The sequence below is a fragment of the Panulirus ornatus genome, chromosome 1 (assembly GCF_036320965.1).
Source record: "Panulirus ornatus isolate Po-2019 chromosome 1, ASM3632096v1, whole genome shotgun sequence".
Lineage (NCBI taxonomy): Eukaryota > Metazoa > Arthropoda > Malacostraca > Decapoda > Palinuridae > Panulirus > Panulirus ornatus.
Genome location: NC_092224.1, coordinates 81429911 through 81451811, shown reverse-complemented (window position 1 = coordinate 81451811; position 21901 = coordinate 81429911). Strand labels below are relative to the sequence as shown.

General features: G+C 43.5%; 1 protein-coding gene across 1 annotated transcript in view; it reads left to right on the top strand.

The window, feature by feature from the left end:
- Positions 1 to 1386: 1386 nt before the first annotated feature.
- The window catches only part of LOC139750253 (uncharacterized), a 427080-nt gene continuing 406565 nt past the window's right edge, over positions 1387 to 21901 (top strand). The window contains exon 1 of the mRNA XM_071664832.1: positions 1387 to 1430. The gene's annotated coding sequence lies outside the window, so the exon portion shown is untranslated. The remainder of the gene's footprint in view (positions 1431 to 21901) is intronic.

The window sequence follows — 21901 nt, the reverse complement described above, 5'->3', positions numbered from 1 at the left end:
CACAACATGGCGGCTGTATCAGGCGAGACATCACATCTCACGTGTATTATTAATCTAGTTCTCCCCCCCCCCCGTACGTTTGAGTAATATAATCATTCCCCTGACAAAAGAGGCTGCCTTGCCTTGTAATCCTCTCTTTAATTTACACAATAAATCTCCTCGTTTGCATGATACATTTTTTCACTCTCCTCCTTCTCAAGGAGAAGGAAGTGGAGGAGGAGGAGGAGGAGGAGAGATGTAGCAGCAACAGTGTCTGTTTTCAGGAAGCGGTGGGGTGAGGCACTGCTGGTACAAGAGGTGAGGGAGGTGTTGGTGGGAGTGCTCGGGTTGGAGTGTTCACAGGCAGAGGGGCTTAAAGGATCAGGGAGTCTGAACGAACTCACTGGGAAAGAAAGAGGACTTCGGGTGATCCGTTGGCTCATCAGGGCAGTCTACTCCGAGTCTACTGGTTTTGCAAGATTGGCTTGAAAAAAAAAAAAAAAAAACAGTTTTAGGGAAAGGATAAAAGCATTGAATTTGTTCACCATGGAAGACTAAAGAGTAAGCAGTGACCTGATAAAAACCTTTTAAGCTTTCAAACCATAATACTCAATGACTCACTCAATCACTGTATCGAAGAAGAAGAGGCGAACTGTTTGAGCTTTTACACCAGTGGAGAAAAAATACTATGTCTCTAACTGTGACAGAGGCATAGGTGGTGAGTTTAGGATATATGATATACAGCATTAAGGTACATTTTCCCAAGAGAACCCGTAATTCTTGGAGAGTTACTGAGGGTGAGGGAGTTTGAGGTGGGAGGGAGGGAGAGTGAAATTTTATGAAGAAATAGGATCAAGGAAAGAACGAATGATGTACGTAGTGGTGTGTGTGTGTGTGTGTGTGTGTGTGTGTAAGAGTCCCGTGAGGGAGAGGAAGACGTGCGATGGCCCATAGACGTACTCTCCTAGAGGACCCCATATATGACGCACGAGATATTCCACACACACACACACACACACGCACATGTACATCACTGATATAAAGAGTAACGAACACGTATGCGTGTTCATGTATGCGTGTTCGTGTTCATGGTGTCACACAGTAAATACGAAAACACAAGGTGTTGTACACTATACTTCGACACGCCTCGGTATACCCTGTCACACAACCCATACTTGGTATGACCACGGTGTATGCGCGCACGCCCGTGTTGTCCACGTCTCCATAAATATATCCTCGCCAGTATGAGAACGTTACGTGCATGCCTGCGGTCCGCGTGTGTGTGTGTGTGTGTGTGTGAGCGCGCAGCTGGGAAGGGTGGGGTGGGATGGGTAGGGGCGGGGCTAGGGTTGGAGTTTGGGTTGGGTGGGTGGTGGTGGTCGGTGGTGGGTGGTGGTACCAGCAGCTGGCCTGAGCAGGCAGTGTCCTCGTAGCCGCGGTCGTGTGCGGTAGTGAGTGATTTCTTCCCCAGTCGACACGACACACACACAGACCCACCTACCCAACCCTCGAGCGGCCTAGCCCAGCGTAGCCGAGTTAGCGAAAGAGTTCTGTCACCTCCAAAAGGCTTCGCCCCGTCTGTGTCTGTTTGCCGCCCGTCTGTCTGTCTGTCTGTCTGTCTAAACAAGACACAAGAGGATTTTCAGACTGGTTGGAAACTTTTGCTTGCCACTCGCGGGGAAAACTTGATGTGTTCCATCGTTACTCGGTTATTACAAGTGTGTGTGCCTCTCCTTATTCTGTTGGTTTGGTGTTCGTCTCCCGCATCTCGCGGTTTTGGATGTCTCACGCATCTCGCGGTAGTGGTGGTCTTCACCCGCATCTCGCGGTCGTGGTCATCTCCCACCACATCTCGCGGTAGTGGTCGTCTCCCGCATCTCGCGGTTGTGGTCATCTCCCACCACATCTCGCGGTAGTGGTGGTCTCCCGCATCTCGCGGAAATGATCATCTCACGCATTTCGCAGTAGCGATCGTCTCGCGCATGTCGTTGGAAAGTCAAGAGATCTCTTGACGCCTCTTACGGTGGCTATTATTTCTTTTTTTTTTTAAACATCATGCGTCATGCGTTAGTTTTCTACACTCATTCCGACTTACGCCTTCTTTGGTAATAGTTTGCCACACACATTTTGCATAACGAACAACCATCTTGACCCAATTTCGTGATGGTGTGCACTTCTCACTCAGCTTACGCTGCCAGGCTACCTCGTCTCCCGCATTTCGTAGTCGCTCGGTCGCTGTTACAGAACTCACACTTTCACGCATTCCGCGACACCTAGTGGTCGCCTCACGCATTCCGTGTGATAGGTTTATCATACACATTCCACCATCTGTCGTGGCTGTCTTACGCATCGCACCCGCTGTGCTACGTAGTGATCGCACGCATCCCAAGCAATTGAACTAAAAGCGTCTCACGCACCTCACTGAATGCGGTGGTCAGCTCACGCATCCCAGCAGCTGCAGTGAGTCGTCTCCCGCGTGACAGCGGCTGCAAGGAGTCATCTCACCATCTGGGAAAGTCGTCTCACGCATCCAGACCATCCGTAGATGTGTATCCCTCCTCACACTACAGATATCGTTATCATGCATTCGACGCATTGCGTTGGCAGTCTCACGCATAACCCTATTACTAATGGCTGTCTCGCGCATTTTCGTGGTCGTCTAACACATCCGGTCGGTAGTGACGATCTTCTAACGCCTCCTGGGCGTTGTATGGATCGTCTCGGTATTTTCGTAAGTTCGTGACTGCCTCACGCATCCAGCCTACCGGATTCGTAGTCTCCTTAGGGCGTTCCGCTGCATGTTTCGTTTGGCGGCGTGATGGCCCGTAACACGGTCATTAAGCACGATGGTACGGCCCTTAAAGACGATGGTACAGCCCTTGAGCACGATGGTACGGCCCTTAAACACGATGGTACGGCCCTGTTAGCTCAATGATATAGCCCTTAAGGACGATGTTACGGCCCTTAAGCATGATGGTACGGCCCTTAAGAACAGTGGTACGGCCTTTGAACGCGGATGGCACGAACATTACGCACGACAGTTCGACCGTTGAGCACGACGGTACGACCCTAGAGCACGACGGTACGACCCTTAAGCACGGGAGTACGACCCTTGGGGGTATGATGGCCTTGGTCCTTGACACGATGCCAGAGTGGTTGAGGCAAAAAAAATCACGAGAGTAAACATTGGACTGAAAAACACAGTATCAGCAAAGCAAAGCGCACAACAAACACTAGGACACACACACACACACACACACACACACACACACACACACACACACACACACACACACACACACACACACACACATTGCACCACTCTCTCAACTCGCCACCCTCAACGCCTGCGACTTGTTGTTCCTTTCCCTAGAGTACTAGTTCGGTGCCTCATTCTGCATCGACCCCACTCAAAGACTGTAGTACAGACCTCTACAAGAACAGCCTTACCCACTGTGGACATGATCAACTGCCATTAAACTTCTACAGTGATGTTTGAGGGCAGACTCGCTCTTAATCCCCAGTCTCTCTCTCTCTCTCTCTCTCTCTCTCTCTCTCTCTCTCTCTCTCTCTCTCTCTCTCTCTCTCTCTCTCTCTCTCTCTCTCTCTGTTCTACGTCCTCGCAAGTCTATATCTTGTACATTTTCTTTATATATTATAATTGCAGTTCGTTCCTTAAACCATTGATTATTATTATTATTGATATTATTATTATTTTATCATTATTATTATTAATATTATAATTATTATCATCATTTTTGTCATTATTATTTATACTAAACATTATTATTATGATTTTCTGTATTGGTAGTAAAAGTAATAGTATTGCTATTAATTCTACTATTAATTTGATTATTATTATTATTATTATTATTATTATTATCATTATTATTATTATTATTATTGAACCATACTTGATTACATCTTCTCTACACCCTCATCTAAACTACCTTATCATCATCAGTGCACCTTCATCTTCCCCTTCATTACCACTACACAATGGTGCTCACAACGAACGTATATATTCGTTACGTTTTTCTTTGCACACCACCGTCATTTTTTCTCACATTCTCATCTTCATTATCTCATCTTCACCATATCCTGTCTACCCAATATCCTTATCTTCACTGAGCTAGGTTTATCTTGTATTTAATATACTCTTAACTACACTCATTCATATCTTCACAATGCCCTTATCTTATCAGCTTCAAATTGTTCATCTTTACAACAAATTCATTTTGTTAGTGTTCTTATCTTTATTATGTTCCTTTAAGTTTACTTGGATATTTCATTTTTTGGTTCTCTTTGGTCTTCTTTGGCACAATATCCTTATTTTCATCGAGCTTAGTGCATTCTGTGTTCACTATTACACTCCTTCCTAAACTCTCGTTTTGACAGTATTCTTAACTTCGCTGAGCCATTCTTCGCCGTACCTTATCTTCACTATGTCAGGCTCATGGCCGGACCCGAACTTAGACTGAATCGATTTTATTTTTTTTTTTGCTCACTACCGTACACTTCCTCACTACACCCTCATCTACAGTGCGAACGCCATCATCACCACACACCCCCCAATTACACCCTCATCTTCATGCTAAGGCTTATCATTCTTGTACCCTTATTACTTACTACACCCTCAATACCAGTGACCTTTAACCTACCATTACGGTTGAGGTCAAAGTTTAACTTTTAGACACACACACACACACACACACACACACACACACACACACACACACACACACACACACACACACACAAACACACACACATACACATGGGGCCCTTTGAGTATAAAATCCTAACCATACATTACAAACAGATTAGTACACATATATACACACAAACATACTAAAAAGACTAACAATAGAAAAAGTGAAAAGTCGTGTTGATATTCCATAAACCGTCTGGGAATTTTAACGATCCAGAACAAATTGTTTATTGACAACGAAGGATCATTCAGGATGGTACAATGAAACGGTAGAAAATGCACTTCTCAGAGAAGGCGAAGTATTGATAATGGAGCATTTCAGTTGTAAAGAGACAGACTGGCGGAATGTAGTCTCTTTATGTCGAGAATAATGGAGAAACGAGTTAGTGTTTACAGGAAAGTATCACGTACCAGCTTGCCAGTGAACACACACAAGGATGAGAGAGACTGGTGCACCGTTATGGTTAGCGCAGGCGTTGTAGATATGATACACTAGTTGGGGAAAAGTGGTAATGTAATGCTGAAGCTGGACGATGTGGTAAATGAAGAAGTTAAAGCTGCTGAGACGAGACAGGACTTAAGGAGATATGATCATGGAAAGTACACACAAACCTCGACGATTCCTTTGGTAGCATAGATTGGAAGTAGGACCATGGGTCCCTCTAGCCTTAACTGCGGAAGGAAGGTTGAGGGAGAGAGAAGAATGATTTGTTTAACAGTTGTCAAAAATCGAGGGAGCTTCGAGGTGTGTAGTGACGAAGGTATAGGCAACATTCCAGCCAGCAAGCATATGTGAGGTTTAAGAGAGAGAGAGAGTGAGGAACGAGTATAGCAGGATAAAAAAGGAGGAAGAAAAAAAAACCCTGAAAATAGTTATGTGAACAAAGCACGAGAAAATCCAAAATCTTCCCCTTGAATTTGAAAAAGTAACTACTCAGGCTAAGAGATCCAGAGGGAAGAATTATAGAGGAAGATTTATGAGTATGTTAGGAAGTGAATTATATGGTCCAAGATGTTATCAGAGGAGAAGACGCCTTTAGCCCCAACATTACGGAGATGGGATGGAGAGGAAGTTTAGGAAAACATTGAAATATATGATATGTAAAGAAGAGATGAATGGAATACTAAAGGATCTTGAACCATTCATGGCTCATAGTCTTGATAGAATTTCACCATATGTTAAGGATGTGTGTAGATACACCAGACAGACCTCTTGAAATACTGTTCTACATGTCGCTGGTAAAAGATAAAATGCTAAGGGGGTAGAAAAGGGCAAATGTCATGCCCATCTATAAGAAAGGAGACTGAGAAGAGACGCTAAACTTCAGTCCTGATTCCAGTTCACCTGACGAATGTGATCTGGAAGTTCCTGGAAAAGATAGCAAATGGGTGAATTTCAACAGAGAAGAAATAACCTGAGAGGCAATACGGATCTAAGAAACGGAGGTCGCGTGCAACGAACCTCCTCGATTTCTACGAGAGCGTGAGTTCTCAGAGAAAAGGGAAAGCTGGATGGATTACTTGTAAGAGGACTGCCACAAAGCATTTGATACTCTGCCGCATGGAATGCTGAGTAAAAGGCTGGATCACCAGGCAGGATAAAGGGGAGAATCTTCCAATGGAGAGTGAATGGGAGTAAAGGACACAAGTCAGAGAAGCCTTCTCATAATGGATGGTGGTTACTGGTGGAGTGCCTCAGGGTTCTGGTCTGGAACCATTGATCTGTGTGAATGACTTTCCAGAGTTTATGAACTCCTGGCTGAATATGTTTGCAGATAATGCAAAGATCACGAAGGAAATGAAAACGAGAAGGATTACATCGACTTACAAGGGGACCTAGACAGACTCCAAAGTTGGTCTGCTAAATGGTTGATGAAATTCAAGCCGAACAAATATAAAGTCATGAGGATACGACAGAGTTAAAGGCCCTCAGTACGATTATAATCTCGCGGGAAAAGAAGCCTTAGGATTCTGTATGTGAAAGAGACTTGGGAGTTGACATCGACCTTCACTTGTCGCCAGAGTTTCTCATTATCAGAATGATAAAGAAGACTAACTGTCTTCTGGAAAATATTAGATTCGCGTACGAGTATATGTATAAGAAAATATCCAGCAAGGCGTTCTTATTCTATATGGCCAAATCCACAATATGCTCCTCAGGTTTGATCCTCACACCTAAAGAAGCACAAAGGACTGATAAAGTGCAAAGTAGAGCAACAAAGATGGAACCAGAATTACAAGAGCTGAGTTCCTGGGAAAGGCTTGAAGACTTAGATTTGCCCACTGTGACAGAGAGAGGAGTGAGGGATGACCTGATCACAACCTTTTTAATTTCGAAACTGGATTGATGATGTAAGCGGTGAACACTGCGAGAGATATAAGAGGAAGGACACCCGAATGTAACAAGAAATTAAGGAAGAAACTTGATAAAAAAAAGGATGTAAAGAAGTAGTTTTAAAGTATGAGAGTGGTGGATGAATGGTATTAACTGAACAAGGATGTGGTAAATGTAGAAAACATACAATAGCTTGAAAGAATTAAAAGACTGTAGGGAATGTTCTGGAGTCTGGGGCCCCACGAGTGTAAAACTCCTTCCCCATATAGTGCAGGTAATCACATACACACACACTCACGCGCACACACACACACACGCACACACTGGTGGTGTAGTGTTAGCGTTACTGACCATGATTCAATAGTGACCCACTCGAAATGGAGCCCACATGGGTTTTGAATACTGGGCGCGTCACTTGGCAGAAACCCAACCCAGGTGCTCATCCTCCTTTCGGGGCTGGTCGATAAGTGGGTACCTGGCTTAGGCTGGTGTGTGTGTGTGTGTGTGTGTGTGTGTGTGTGTGTGTGTGTGTACACATGTGGGAGAAGACCTGATACATATAAAAGGTTAAGAAATGGGGTAACACAACTGTAAAACTCTCTATCCGGAACACACATGCACGCGCACGCACCAAAACACACACATACATACACACACACACACACACACACACACACACACACACACACAGAGAGAGAGAGAGAGAGAGAGAGAGAGAGAGAGAGAGAGAGAGAGAGAGAGAGAGAGAGAGAGAGAAAACGATTCCCGCAGCATGAGTAACGTGTGGTAGATAAGGGCGGTGTAATAAGAATTTATAACTAGATTTGACCAACATTTCCAGCTGCCTGGCCTGCGTGGTGCTGGCCTGGCCAGAGGCAGCTGCTGCTCCTGCTGCTGCTCGGCCTTACTGGCCCTGCTGCACCGAGTCTTGGCCATGATAACATCTGGTTTATGTGGAAGAAAGAGAGAGAAAGAGAGATGTGAGAGGTAGAAGCTGGAAAGGGGGAAGAGAGAGAGAGAGAGAGAGAGAGAGAGAGAGAGAGAGAGAGAGAGAGAGAGAGAGAGAGAGAGTGGATGGATAACTGAATGGAAGAGAGAGAGAAAATAAAGAAACGGGCGGACAGACAGACCAAAAGACAAACGAACAGACCGAGAAGAAACATGGAGAGAGAGAGAGAGAGAGAGAGAGAGAGACAGAGAGAGAGAGAGGTTATCCATAGGAAATAACTTTTAAGTGCGCAACAGCATCACAAATCACCGCCCGATAAGTTGACAAATCACCTTACTTACTTCTTTGGGTTACTTCTGTAACCCAAACATTTGCCGTCACAGATGAACCATTCGAGTAATGGACTTGTCAACTTACGACGACTGACATTCCACACGCCAATAAGCGATATTGTTCCAAAGTTTCGCCGTAAAAAAAAAATAAAAAAGAGAGACAGATCTGCTTCTAGCCCGCGTGTGTAACAAGGACGGGGATGTCTCTGGCTTCAGTCGTCCTGGCCTCGTCGTGTCGTATTGACTTGCGCTAAGTGAAAGTCACGACGTTTCTGTCTGTCTTCCTTCGAATTTGTTTTATGATCCGTAAGTACACAGTAATATGATGAAAAATGTGTGTGTGTGTGTGTGTGTGTGTGTGTGTGTGTGTGTGTGTGTGTGTGTGTGTGTGTGCGTGCGCGCGTCTTTGATAACAAAATAAGGTCCTAAAGCTTCAAGGCTGCGTTACAGTCAGTAGGAGGGAGAGGATGGACTCATGGAGTGATAAGTCCTAAAGATGCCGACTTTGTTTATATATCCACAGCCCAAGCCCCACACACCTTCCTGTGGTTTCCCCTGACGCTTCACATGCCCTGTCTCAGCCCTCTGACAGCACGTCGCTCTATATGCCACATCGATCCATTTCGCTCTATCCCGTGCACGCCCCACACCCTCCTGCATGTTCAGGCTCCGAGAACTCTTAAGAATATTTCATTCCATCCTTGCATCTCCAATTCGGTCTCATTCACCTCTTTTATCGTTCCAGTTATGACACGTATACCCTACAAGTTATCCTCTTTCCAATCATCCTTTCCATATATATATATATATATATATATATATATATATATATATATATATATATATATATATATATATATATTAGTAGAAGAAATGCATGAAAGGGTGCATCTTACAGTACATATTTTATGCCTCCATTTGTGGGGCTCGAACCACTGCCTGCGGGACACGAGGCAAAGCTGCTATCACCCCAGGCCACAGGGTTATAAGAGGTGTAGCAGCTATTCGACTCGCCGAACACCCATTCGTCTTATATACAGGCATCGGGGCTCTCATGGTCTAGTGCCCCAAACACCAGCAACCAGGCAGGAGCTTTGCACCGAGACACTGACAGATGCGGAGGTTTAGACGATCTGGGAAAACGTACATAACATGGAGCACCCCCACCAAACGTATTTTACACCTCCGTCGGTCGGGGGTTCGAACCGCAGCTTGCGGAATGCGAATTATGGCTGCTATCATCCAGGCTTACAGTGCCCCAGCAAGAGAAAGGTTCGCACTTATATATATATATATATATATATATATATATATATATATATATATATATATATATATATATATATATATATATATATGCAGGTAGTAAGATGAATACAGAGATATATGAGAGGTAAGGTGAATGACCTCGTCACGTGAAGGTCAGGCGTAGGTCAGTTAAAATAAAGTGACCACCTAAGGCAAGTGTCAGGTCATGGATTAGCCCATAAGCTTGTACATGTTGACAGTCCTTGTAATTATGAAAGGATCTATTTTATGCTTAGACTCATTATCATGAAAGCTGCTTTCTGAATCACGTGTTCTTTTGTGATTTTTCTGCATATATATATATATATATATATATATATATATATATATATATATATATATATATATATATATATATATATATGTATATGCATATTTATGTAGAGAGAGAGAGAGAGAGAGAGAGAGAGAGAGAGAGAGAGAGAGAGAGAGAGAGATGTTCGCCATTCCTGCGTGAACAAAGTAGCGTCAAGAATAGATGACCGAGCCCTAGAGGGAAATTTCTTCACTTGGCTTCTTGCTCTGTTCCTTCTTGTAGGAAGTACTATAGGAAGGGAGGATTTCCAGCCAGTCCAGAAGGGCAGGTTAGTTTGGGGTGTGAGTTAGAACGGAGAGGTACTGGAGAGTTTTACATACCCAGGAGTAGACATGGCGGCGAATGGAACCATGAAAGCTGGAGTGAGCCATAAAATGGATAATGAGAAGGTTGAGGTCCTCGGCGTATTAAGGGGTGTTCGGAAAGGAAATTCATCATTGGCTATGACAGATATTGTTGTATTTGACGATACTGTGGTCCCGACGGTGGTGTATGGTTGAAAGGCGTGGGATTAAGACGAAAAGGACAGAGGATAGTGGATGTGTTGGAAATGAAGTATTTGAGGACAATATATGTGGTGTGGAGACCTGATCGAGTACAAAATGATAGGGTGTAGTAATAAGAGAAGTGTGCATGAGAGCGCTGAAGATGGTGTGCTGAAATGGTTTAGACATATGGTGAGGATGAGTGAGGAGAGGTTCACTAAGAGGAAGTGGAAGGAACAAGGAAAAGAGGGTAACCAAGGAGGTGGTGGAAGGGTGGAGTGTAAGATGCTTTGAAGTTCGATAGCCTGGTCATGCAGGAGGGTGTGAGGCGTGTACGGGATAGATCGAATTGGAGGAGTATGATATACAGAAAGCGACGTGCTGTGAGTGGGTTGACCTAGACCTTATGAATCGGTCAAGGGAGCCCCCACGGAAAAGTCGGTGGGTTCTGGTTGTGATACGGTGGAGGGAGGATATTGGTGAATAAGGCCTTTTTTCGTCTGGTCCTGAAGCCTACCTCGTTATTGCAGGAAACGGCGATCATATATATATATATATATATATATATATATATATATATATATATATATATATATATATATATATATAAATTATCCCTGGGGATAGGGCAGAAAGAATACTTCCCACGTATTCCCTGCGTGTCGTAGAAGGCGACTAAAAGGGGAGGGAGCAGGTGGCGGGAAATCCTCCCCTCTCGTTTTTTTTTTTTTTAATTTTCCAAAAGAAGGAACAGAGAAGGGGGCCAGGTGAGGATATTCCCTCTAAGGCCCAGTCCTCTGTTCTTAACGCTACCTCGCTAATGCGGGAAATCGCGAATAGTATGAAAGAAAGAGAAATATATATATATATATATATATATATATATATATATATATATATATATATATATATATATATATATATATATATATGTGTGTGTGTGTGTGTGTGTGTGTGTGTGTGTATTAGTATTGATAGGGAGAGAGATAGATGGACCATAGAAACTTCACTGTTAATTAGTGGTGAGTTAACTAGATTTTGAAATGGCTTCGAACAAAGGAACATCGGTTGTCCAATAATGAATACATCAGTTCAGTCACATCTTTATGCCATGCGATTCTGTGTTGTCACATATCCTGCATGGCTCTGTATGGTCGTGTGATCCGGCGCTTTCAATGTTATACTCTTTGTGTGTGTGTGTGTGTGTGTGTGTGTGTGTGTGCGTGCGTGTGTATGTTACATATACCATCAAGACTGTGGTTAATGTTAATTTATGCTTGAGAAAGTAAAAAAAAAAGAAAATGAAAAGGCCAGTATAACCATTACCAGCCAGAATTATGCTTTCATCAGCGCCTGTAGTTTTACAACGAGAGATTACAGCGTATATTTAAGACACACGCACACATTGGCGTCTCAGTTTAAGAAGGCGTTAATTTTTTCGCTAGCTCATTTCTGTATTCAGCGAAAATTCTATATTGTACATCTATATATATTTTGCCTATAGGTCTATATGTCTGTTTATCTTGCTGTCTATTTCTCTCACTATGTATGTATCTATCTATCTGTCTGTCTATCTATTCATGTATCTATTCATATGATCAGTTATTGAATCGTGCAATGCAAGGGACACATTTCAAGATTCTCCCGCGACTTAAGAGGATGCGCTCCAAACCGACGCAGGGAAATGATGGGTTCTTATTTTACGTCATGAAAATCAGACAGACCCGCTGAAGATGAACTTTTATTCAGTTGTAACCACAAGCAGGCGGAGTCTAGGAGGTTCTATGTATATTGATTGATACCATACCTTACCTTCGTTCCCCATGAGTATGTTTTATTTACCTTCTGCAGCGCACTGGTGATCAACCACGTCTGCTGGGTGGGACCACCGCTCTGTGTGGCGTTGTATGTTTGTCTGTGTGACGTGAGCGGCAGACACTTTGGGAGTAAGTGTTCCGTGTCTATAGTATGGAAGTTGTATCTTGTAATGTTGTAGAGATGGATGATGATGTGCTGAGTTTGGCGAGTGATTGTTTTGTGCTTGCTGGTTCATTTTAGTCCAATCGTCTTTCGTCTGGGTTGTGCTTGCTCGGGGTATGAGGATCACTGAGTACAGGTTGTTGAAGTGTGAAGCCAGGGGTAAGTTGTTTATTGTTGTACCTGGAAGTTGATGGCTTGTTCCGGAGTGGTTTAGGTGGGAAGAACCTAGTGCTGCTGCTGCTAAGAAATGAGCACGGAGCATATTATAGTGTGATTGTACAGGGAGGATCTTGGCTTCGTTGTGTAGGTGGCGAGTGCTTGTGGTTGCTTGGCAGCCTGTGATTATTCTGAGTGACTCTCTTACGTGCGGTGCGTAACTCTCATCATAGTTGTTTTGATAGGATACACGACCCTGCCGGTAAGGTGTTGTTTAGGGTGGAGCACATTAATAGTTTTGTAAGATATACTAAGGGACTCATTTTTTTTTTTTCTTTTACAAATCTAGAACTGATACGTATGATGGGGGAATTTAGTTTGTTCCTTTCGTGTTGATGTTTATTATACGGTTAGGGAGAGCAAAGTCTTGTGTATGGTCAGGTTTTTTGTTGGGAGGGAGTGATTGCCCAGTTAAGGTGACGTGAAGCTGCCGGCTGGGAATTATGTCGTTTGGGGAGTAAGAGAGTATATCATGACTTTCTTAAAGAGGCAGACTGCCTGCTTTAGGGAGCCACTGCTCCAGTTGTACGATGCGGTGTTGCATGTCCGTTGTTGCTTGGATAGTGTCAGTATGCCATCAGGGGACTGTGAGGTGGTTTGCATATGTGAGGTCTTCTACACCATGGTCTGGAGGAGGTGATGGAAAGTCATGTGGGAAGACGTTGAAGAGGGTTGGAGGAGCAAACTGCTCAGGGGAACTCCATTGTATAGCTCAAGGTTTTTAGGGATGAAGCCTTTGTGAGCGACTCAGGCATTGGAGCCAACTATGGTGCTGGCCAACCACTTGGTTTTTCACTGTTGTGGAGTGTGGTGTACATCCATTGCGTTAGGATGTGTGGAGGGGACAGTGTCAAAAGCTTTCTTGGTCCCTATAGCCATTAATATTTTTGTGCGGGAGGTGAGGGTGTGGTTAGACGGATCATGTTTGATGTCCAGTGTGGGGTCTGTGTGTTGTGTGTGGTGGCGGAGTATTTGGGTCTACAGCCATGACGGTAATATTCTTTGATTCTGCCGTGGAGCGGTTTTTCAAAATCAAATATTTGACAGAAGTGACATAGGTCGGTATGAGGAGGAGGAGGAGGAGGATGTGGTGGGTGTGGAGGATTACAGGATTGGTTAGTAAGTTGCCAGATGTTGGGGGTTTTGCTGTGTAACCACGAAAGGTTGATGGTGTTTGTAAATGTCTGAACTGCAGTTGAGCCAGTGTGGAGTTATGGTATTATGTAAAAGTATGATAAGCTGTGAGGGTTTTTTTTTACAGGGGAGATCATCTGTGTGTGTGTGTGTGTGTGTGTGTGTGTGTGTGTGTGTGTGTGTGTGTGTGTGTGTTTACTTCTAATGTGGATTCAAACATGCTTAAGGTCCCTTTACTTTCCTGTGTCATAAGGCACGAAGGAACCCCGTGATTACGTCTGTCTATAGTCTTTCATGAACCATTGCGCCAGCATTCGTTTTGTTTCTACTAACATTTCCTCAGCTGAACAGCATATACGTTGTACCTTTGACGAGTAATTGTCCTCACTAACTGTTCCCTGATGTTCCTGTGAATTCCAATGACATATTCATTTATACACTGCACTCACGGTCACCACTTCCAGGAGAGAACCTGTGCTCATTTTCTACACCATATCACCTATTGCCCCGTCTTGCGGGCCTTGAATCTCCGAATCCGCTTCATCTTCTGCATAATCTACGTCTCTACTGGTCATGACTATCTATACAGATTCAAATTTAGACGGGGGGTTTCCCAAAGGGGGAGGGGGGGAGTCGACGTAACATAGTCAAGTTTAGCGCCTCGAAACCTGAATTTCTGCCAGTTTTTCCTGAAAATTGTCACACATTATTTATCTCCTTTAATGGCTGTATGATTAGGCCAGACGATACAAGAAACATAATTGTTGACACCGTAACATCAAGTGAATCATGTAAGCTTCACGGCACGATAGCTCAGCCTGCCCCTAGTGAACTAGGCGTCCTTTTGCTTTGCACTGATCATACGAAGGATTGAACGCCTCATCTTATGGACTGCTGTTCACACATTTTGTACACTTCCTCTGTGCGTATTATCGTAACCCCTGAACAATATCGTCACTTGGTACGAACGATATCACAACACCTTGGTCCAACAGAGCCGGTGTGAAATATATATATATCGAATCGTAATTTTCTGGAAAGCAAAAATATGTACGTAAACTTTAAGCTTTACTTTACCTCGTTGAAATAATGAAATATAGAAACATAAATGGGAGTGGTTATTGTACAAAAAGCCAAAAAAAAAAAAAGATTGATATAAACGAATTGTTTTTATTCATGACACAAAAGCTTTGAATCATAAGGACTTAATATTAGATGTATTTGTTCTTTAGACAACCGGCTTCCTGCCTAGAGCTTCTCTGCTGTACCATCTGTGGGCCATTTTCTATATATATGTTATTTATTCCCCACACTATCACTCGCCATGGGTCTATTGGATCCAGACACAGTAAAGCATAAAGAAGGAATAGGAGGGGCCACAGAGTGACTCGCCCACCCTCGGCGATGTCTGAACAAGAACTGAAGGCAGAGGGAGCCAAGTGGTCGTACACGTATGGGAACCCGGTAGAATATGTGAACTTTGAGATGCGTCGGGTCTGCCAGACCCAAGAATAATGTTCCAGGGTTAAGAGAGTCTGATAAAAGCTTTCCATCAATTTGATCTGAAAATTCACCTTCACTCTCACCCCATTTTCCATACACTGCGCCACTCGTCCTCTGTCGCTTCTCTATAGATTATTATTACAATTTTTCTGCCGGCATGAATCGTCCGATTGCGTGCTTCCGCCATTAGTTACATCACGTAGTACTCGATAAACCAATATGTCACATGATTACTATGTGGCTATTGGCGACTCAGCGGTGGGGCGTTATGATGTCTGCCTTCTATCCCTCCCTACACACACGGTTCCATTTCAGAATCTTTACCTTCTCATATTATCCCAACAGGGAACAGACACGAACTATACTCCCTCAGAACACTCGCTGGCACCAGCAGTTATGGACAATGAAATGAATATCTTCAGTATCCCTTACGAGCACAATATACTCTTCTCTCTAAACTAAGCCTTACCTGCCTGGTTAGCCACCCCTTTCAAAGGAAGTACAGCAATATGACAAACCTCACAACCCAGAGCACTCGGGAAAATAACTTGGCTGTTTCTCACTCACGAACGTTCAACTCCGGCACGACGAAACAAAAATACGTCTAGTACATTGCCCCACTCAACACCTTCTCTCGGCATCCAGTTGTGTGCTATAGCAGTGACCCCGTCCCGTCCGAGCCACTCATAGCCAACCCATCCACCTTCACACGCAAACCAAAAAAGCAAGCCCACCCTCACACTCAGCCACATACACTTCACTTGATCCCCCCTTAATCCAGGGACACGCGCCTGACGATGCTTCCCGCCGAAATGACCTGTCCTCCACAACCTAAACTCCATTCCTCCATACATACCCGAAAACTGTGTTCCCAAGACAGGCACGAGTCACACTTTCTCCTTTGCGCCTTTACACAGATACCACCCTAAGATATCACAGGACACGTCTTCTTCAGGATGCAGCTTCCAGTTTTGAGAAACCAAATAACTCCTTCTCATATGCCTTGCACTTACCCTGTATAAACCAACACACACCACTGCAAATAATGACAAGTAGTCCTGGGAGGTGGAAGTGGCTGACTCTCTGAGTGCTATGGAGGCCCCGTGTAAAGGGTTCTGGGTCGCAAAGTCTATATATATATATATATATATATATATATATATATATATATATATATATATATATATATATCACTTTCTGCCCCAAGAGTCCTTTCTTTATGAAGCTCCTGCAGTGCATGACGCCCACTGGTCGAGACCACAGGTCATAAAGTGTAGTGATATTCCGCGTGTGCGTGAGTACAAGAGAGTGTAGGCTGGTTATGTAATAAGTGTTCGGTGTCATCGTTATGGTAGCTGCATCGTGGACATGAAGGGTCTTGAGGTATATCAACTTGGTGTTTACGGTGTTGTTGTGGGGATGTGATGATGTCCAGGGTGTAGACGGGTAAGTGTCAGTTGTGTGTATGTCTGATTTTGTGTATGTGTGTTTGTGTTCGTCTTGGTGTACCATTTAGATGAAAAAGGTAAACCAGAAGGATGAAAGACAGGACGCTGAGGGTGCCTTTTTTCCCCTCCTTATTAGGTAACTGGCTTGATCGAGATTAATCTCGCCTTCTGCCAGGGCTACGTCGTCCTTCATTAGCCAAAGATTCAGGGAATATGACAAAGTAACTAAAGGCTACATTAAAGGAATTATGTCCTGAACCTCCATTTAGCTGACCCCAGTGGAAACGAGCAGCACTCCCTGTTTTGATTTGGTAGTATTGGGTTACACACCGCCTTCCAGAGCGCCATTCACGTCACTTGTCTCCTAGTTTACCCTCCAGCAAATTGGTGTTTTCTGGAATACTGCTGGATGACCCACATAGATCTGCAAGTGCCTCTGATCGCTATTTCTTCCCTGTGGCTCTTGTTTGGATTAACTCAGGTACCCCTCTCACATCACCTCTCATCACCCTACTTTTTATAGTTCAGCATCCCACCTTCTGATTGACACTCACTCCATCCGCACACGAAAGCAGTGCGCCTTTAAAATGCCTTTTTAGTCCTCTTTCAACCCCATTTGGTTTCATTCCCTCTCATACTATGCAATTCTTCACTCAGTCAACGCATACTCGATCCTCATCAAATGTGCCTCACTCGAACCTCTTCTTTCACACATGAGCCATTTTATCTTTCCCTAAATCCAGCACAAACTCTCAACTTCTCCACCACCAAGAAATGATCAGACATTCTACCTGCCACACACTTACATCCAACATCTCTTGCTCGTCTGCCGCTTAGCACAGTTTTTTCAGCTAAGTAATCCCAGTCACCAGTGTCCTCTTTCAGCAAGCAAATCGAAGAAACTCTTCACCATTTTCACATGCATCAGGGACCTCATCCCCTCAGTCATATTCCATCAAGTGCCACACACCACCCACTCTTGCATTCAGATTCCCTTGAATCGATCCCTAGGGTTAAAACTGCCAAAGCACTCACTCGCTTCCTCCTAAAAAGCCCCCCCTTTCTTCCTCACTCATATCACCAATAGTTATGTAAGCACTAACCCACCTGTCGCGATCTACTCTCAGCCTAAGGTCAAACAGGCTTGAACTCGCTTCCTTATATTCCTCATCAAAGTCGCGCAACTCCCTTCTTATCAGAAGTGGTCCCTCATCTCTTCCGCTTTTGAACCATTCAGTAGCACTGAACTTTACTCCCTGAACATTTACTAACTATCCTGCCATATTTGGAGAGAGAGAGAGAGAGAGAGAGAGAGAGAGAGAGAGAGAGAGAGAGAGAATATATATATATATATATATATATATATATATATATATATATATATATATATATATATATATATATATATATATATTCCCTCAAAGGCCCAGCCCTCTGTTCTTAACGCTACCTCGCTAACGTGGGAAATGGCGAATAGTTTGAAAAAAAAAAAAAAAAAATATATATATATATATATATATATATATATATATATATATATATATATATATATATATATATAATGTGCTTGTATGTGTAATTATGTACACTAGTGGGGCTCCATCTCTTGAACGTTTAATTTAATTATGCATCTGTATAAACTTGATGTATTCTGTCACATTCACAATTCATAGCTCAGTTTACTCCATTCAACCTTCACCTTTATACAATACAGATACTTCTTGACATCATTTTTAAGAAATCTTTTGCTTACTTTCATGTTATGTCTTTTGGTTGTCCTCATCTTTGCATCTTTGGAAGAACTGTTCACGCTCTCCTTCATAAACCTGGTTTAGAAACCTAGGAATCTTGATTAGATCACCCCTTATTCTTCTCTTTTCCATGGTGGGTAAAGTGTATGGCCTCTAACTTTTCCCTGTAGCTCAGCTCTCTTAATGCTGGTAATATCTTTGTTCCTCTCCTCTGGACTCTCTCCAGTAGATCTGAGTGTTTCCTTAAGAGTGTGTATATATGTGTGTGTGTGTGTGTGTGTGTATGTGTGTGTGTGTGAGTGTGCGTGTTAGTGTGTGAGTGTGCGGGTAACTGAGTAAAGATACATCATGAAGGTTAAGCAACCCTGAGAACATAATACTGTAATAAGTTTTTTAATATATCTTCGAAAGTTGCCAGGCTGCAACACAGAATTCTCAAGAGGGTCTTATATACTCCAGAATCTTAGAAATTAAGGTTGTCCGTGGCTTTTAATGTTTAATATTCACGAAAAGTATTGTGCCATTTTATTCCGGCTTGAAAGTTTGGTATTGCTTAATCAACGTTGATCCGAAGCGGCTCAAAAGTACGCAATAGCATGACCTAACTGAAGCGTACTTTGTTTTCTTCGACATATTTTCTTCGCCTAAGGGAAAGCCTGGTAGCAGTTTGGGGGAAGGGAGGAATAGTAGAAAACTGAATTGAGAATGAAGAAAACAGATAAGTGACTGCTATACATGCGCAGTGAAGGGACGAGGTGAAGTGGTTTGAGTGAGGAGGACCTGGAAGAAGTGGAATGCTTTAATTAGCACTGGACATGGCAATAGAAGAAATCATAGAGGCGCAAGTGGGTATCAGGATGATGAAATGGGGTTAGGGTGTGTGGCAAGAGTGGTCAAGTGTTTGGCAAGGCAAAGTTGGGAATATTTGAAGGTAGAGAAAGTCCCAACACTAGTGTTGTCTGAGTTCGAGGCTTTGGCCTTGAATGCTAAGGTTGCGGAGATGGTGGAGGTTTTGGAAATGAGATGCTTGAGGACTGAGATGTGGTGTGAGGTGGGCTGATCGTGTGGTCGGAGGGAGCTGTTGTAGTGAGCGTTGCTTGACTGAGACGGTTGCCCAGGGTGGCATGAAACGGCTCAGATGTATGGAGGTGATGACTGGAAGGAGACTCGCAAAGAGGATTTGGGTGCCAGAAACCGTGGAAGCTGAGGAATCTAGGAGACCAAAGGAGGAGATAGAGGGACTGAGTCAAGGAAGTTCTAGGGGTGTATTACGTTATGAACGTTGAGAAAGGAGAGACGTATCGTCCCTTGGATAGAAACAAGTGGACCGATGTGGTATATGGGGGAAGCACACGCTGTTCATAAGCTGAGCCAAGTCTTATGAACTGTTTATAACCTGATCAAGTCATATAAACTGTTCATAAGCTGAATAAAGTCATATGAAGCACTCGGGGTAAACCGCAGTGTGGTCTGTGAGGCCAAAGCTGTGGATGAGAGTTTCTGGCGTTGGTTCATTATATATGACAGTTTGAGATTGGATGTGTGCTGGCAAGGCTGTTTTTCTTCTCCTGACGCTTCGTAGGCAAGTAGGGATATGCAGCTGAATAAGAAAAAATGAATGTGTTAACATTATCATCCTCACAAAATCGCCAGTAAAGATTTTGTGGTGGTTTTATGGTATGGTAATGTCGTCCTTGTCTGCAAAGAACTGGTTCCCGTTTTCTAATTTCAGTTTCCACTAACCGATTGTTATTAAATTTTTAATGCAAGGAAATTGTTACAAGACGTTATCGCTCCATCTCCACCCTCACTGAAGCAGCATCTTCGCTCCATCATTACTCTCACTCCATCACCACCCCCACTGCAACACCACCCCCACTGCAACACCACCCCCACTGCAACACCACCCCCACTGCAACACCACCTTCACTCCATCATCACCCTCCCCTCCTCATCACTCTCACTCCATCACTGCCCTGCTGTCTTATCATCCTCTCGTAGGCGATTATCATTATTATTATTATTATTATTATTATTATTATTATTATTATTATTATTATTATTTTTATTATTACGACTACTTCTCCTTACTGCTGCTGCTACTACTAGTTACTACTACTGTTTATTACCATCATCATTATTATTTGTGTCATTATAATTGAAAATATTACTACAACTGTATTTGTTATTGCTTCTGTTATCACTCCTTCGGCAGACTCCGCACTGAAACTCAAGAAGCAGATGTCTGAGTTTGGGAGAGTTCGTGATAGGAGGAAGTTGGGAGTTAATGTGAACAAAAGTGAGGTAATGAGGTGTATCAGGGGGGCGGGACTAGGTGAAATGAGTGAGGATTGACCTGGAGAAAGTGGAGTACTTTCGGTACTTGGGAGTGGACGTGGCAGCAGATGTGAGCCACAGGGTAGGTAAGGGGGCTACGGCCCTGGGAGCTTCTAGAAAGTGTAGAAGGAGATGTCACTCTCTTTTAAGGCAAAGATGATTATGTTTGAAGGTGCAGTAGTACCATAGGTCTTGTGTGCTTGTGAGTCTTGGGTCCCGAATGCGAAAGAATGGAAGAGGATGGACGTTTTGGACACGAAATGCCAGAGGATGGTATGAAGTGAGTTGGTCGTGTGAGAAATAACAGTGTAAGAGCGAGGTGCTTCAGGACGCTCAGTTTGACTGAGAGATCTAATCAAGTTTTGCTGAGATGATTTGGACGAATGAAGAAAATGAACGAAAAAAAAGAATGACTGAGAGGATCTACTCGTCCGAAGTGAGGGGGAACTCCGACGAAAGGGGAGACTGAGAAGAAGACAGAAGGATGGAGTGAAAAGAGGCTTTTGAGGTATCGTGGCCTGAGCATTCAGGAGGGCGAGAGGCCTACGTTACATAGCGTATAGTATATCAACGTGGTATACAGGAGGCTTCGTGCTGTCTGTGGGCTAAACCTTGTTACATGAAAAGGTCAGGAAAACCCACGGAACTGTCTGTAGGGCTTAGCTATGGATGGTGGGAACTGGTTTCACTGTGCCGTACACATCAGCTAAACGTAAGCAAATGAGGCTTCCATTTGTCTGTTACTGACGCTACCTTGCCAAGCTGAAAGACGACAGAATGCATAAGAGAAATGAAACTGATTCTTACTCTTATCGTCATAACGAACATCTTTATCATCATCATCATCATCATCATCATCATCATCATCATCATCATCATCACTGCTGCTATGAGTAAAAGTACAACATCTGTTGTTATCCTTTTTTGGGTTATTATCGTATTTATCAATGTGTCTTTTTTTCTTTTCTGTCCGGGGATTATGTTTCCGTAGAAAGCGATCAGTATGTGAGCCAGTACACTAGGAGCAGTAGGCGCGGAGCGGCACAATGCTCCTGGGTGATGACCATCTCGCTCACGTCAAGATCAGCTGACGAGGGGAAGTCCTGTGCTAAACCCC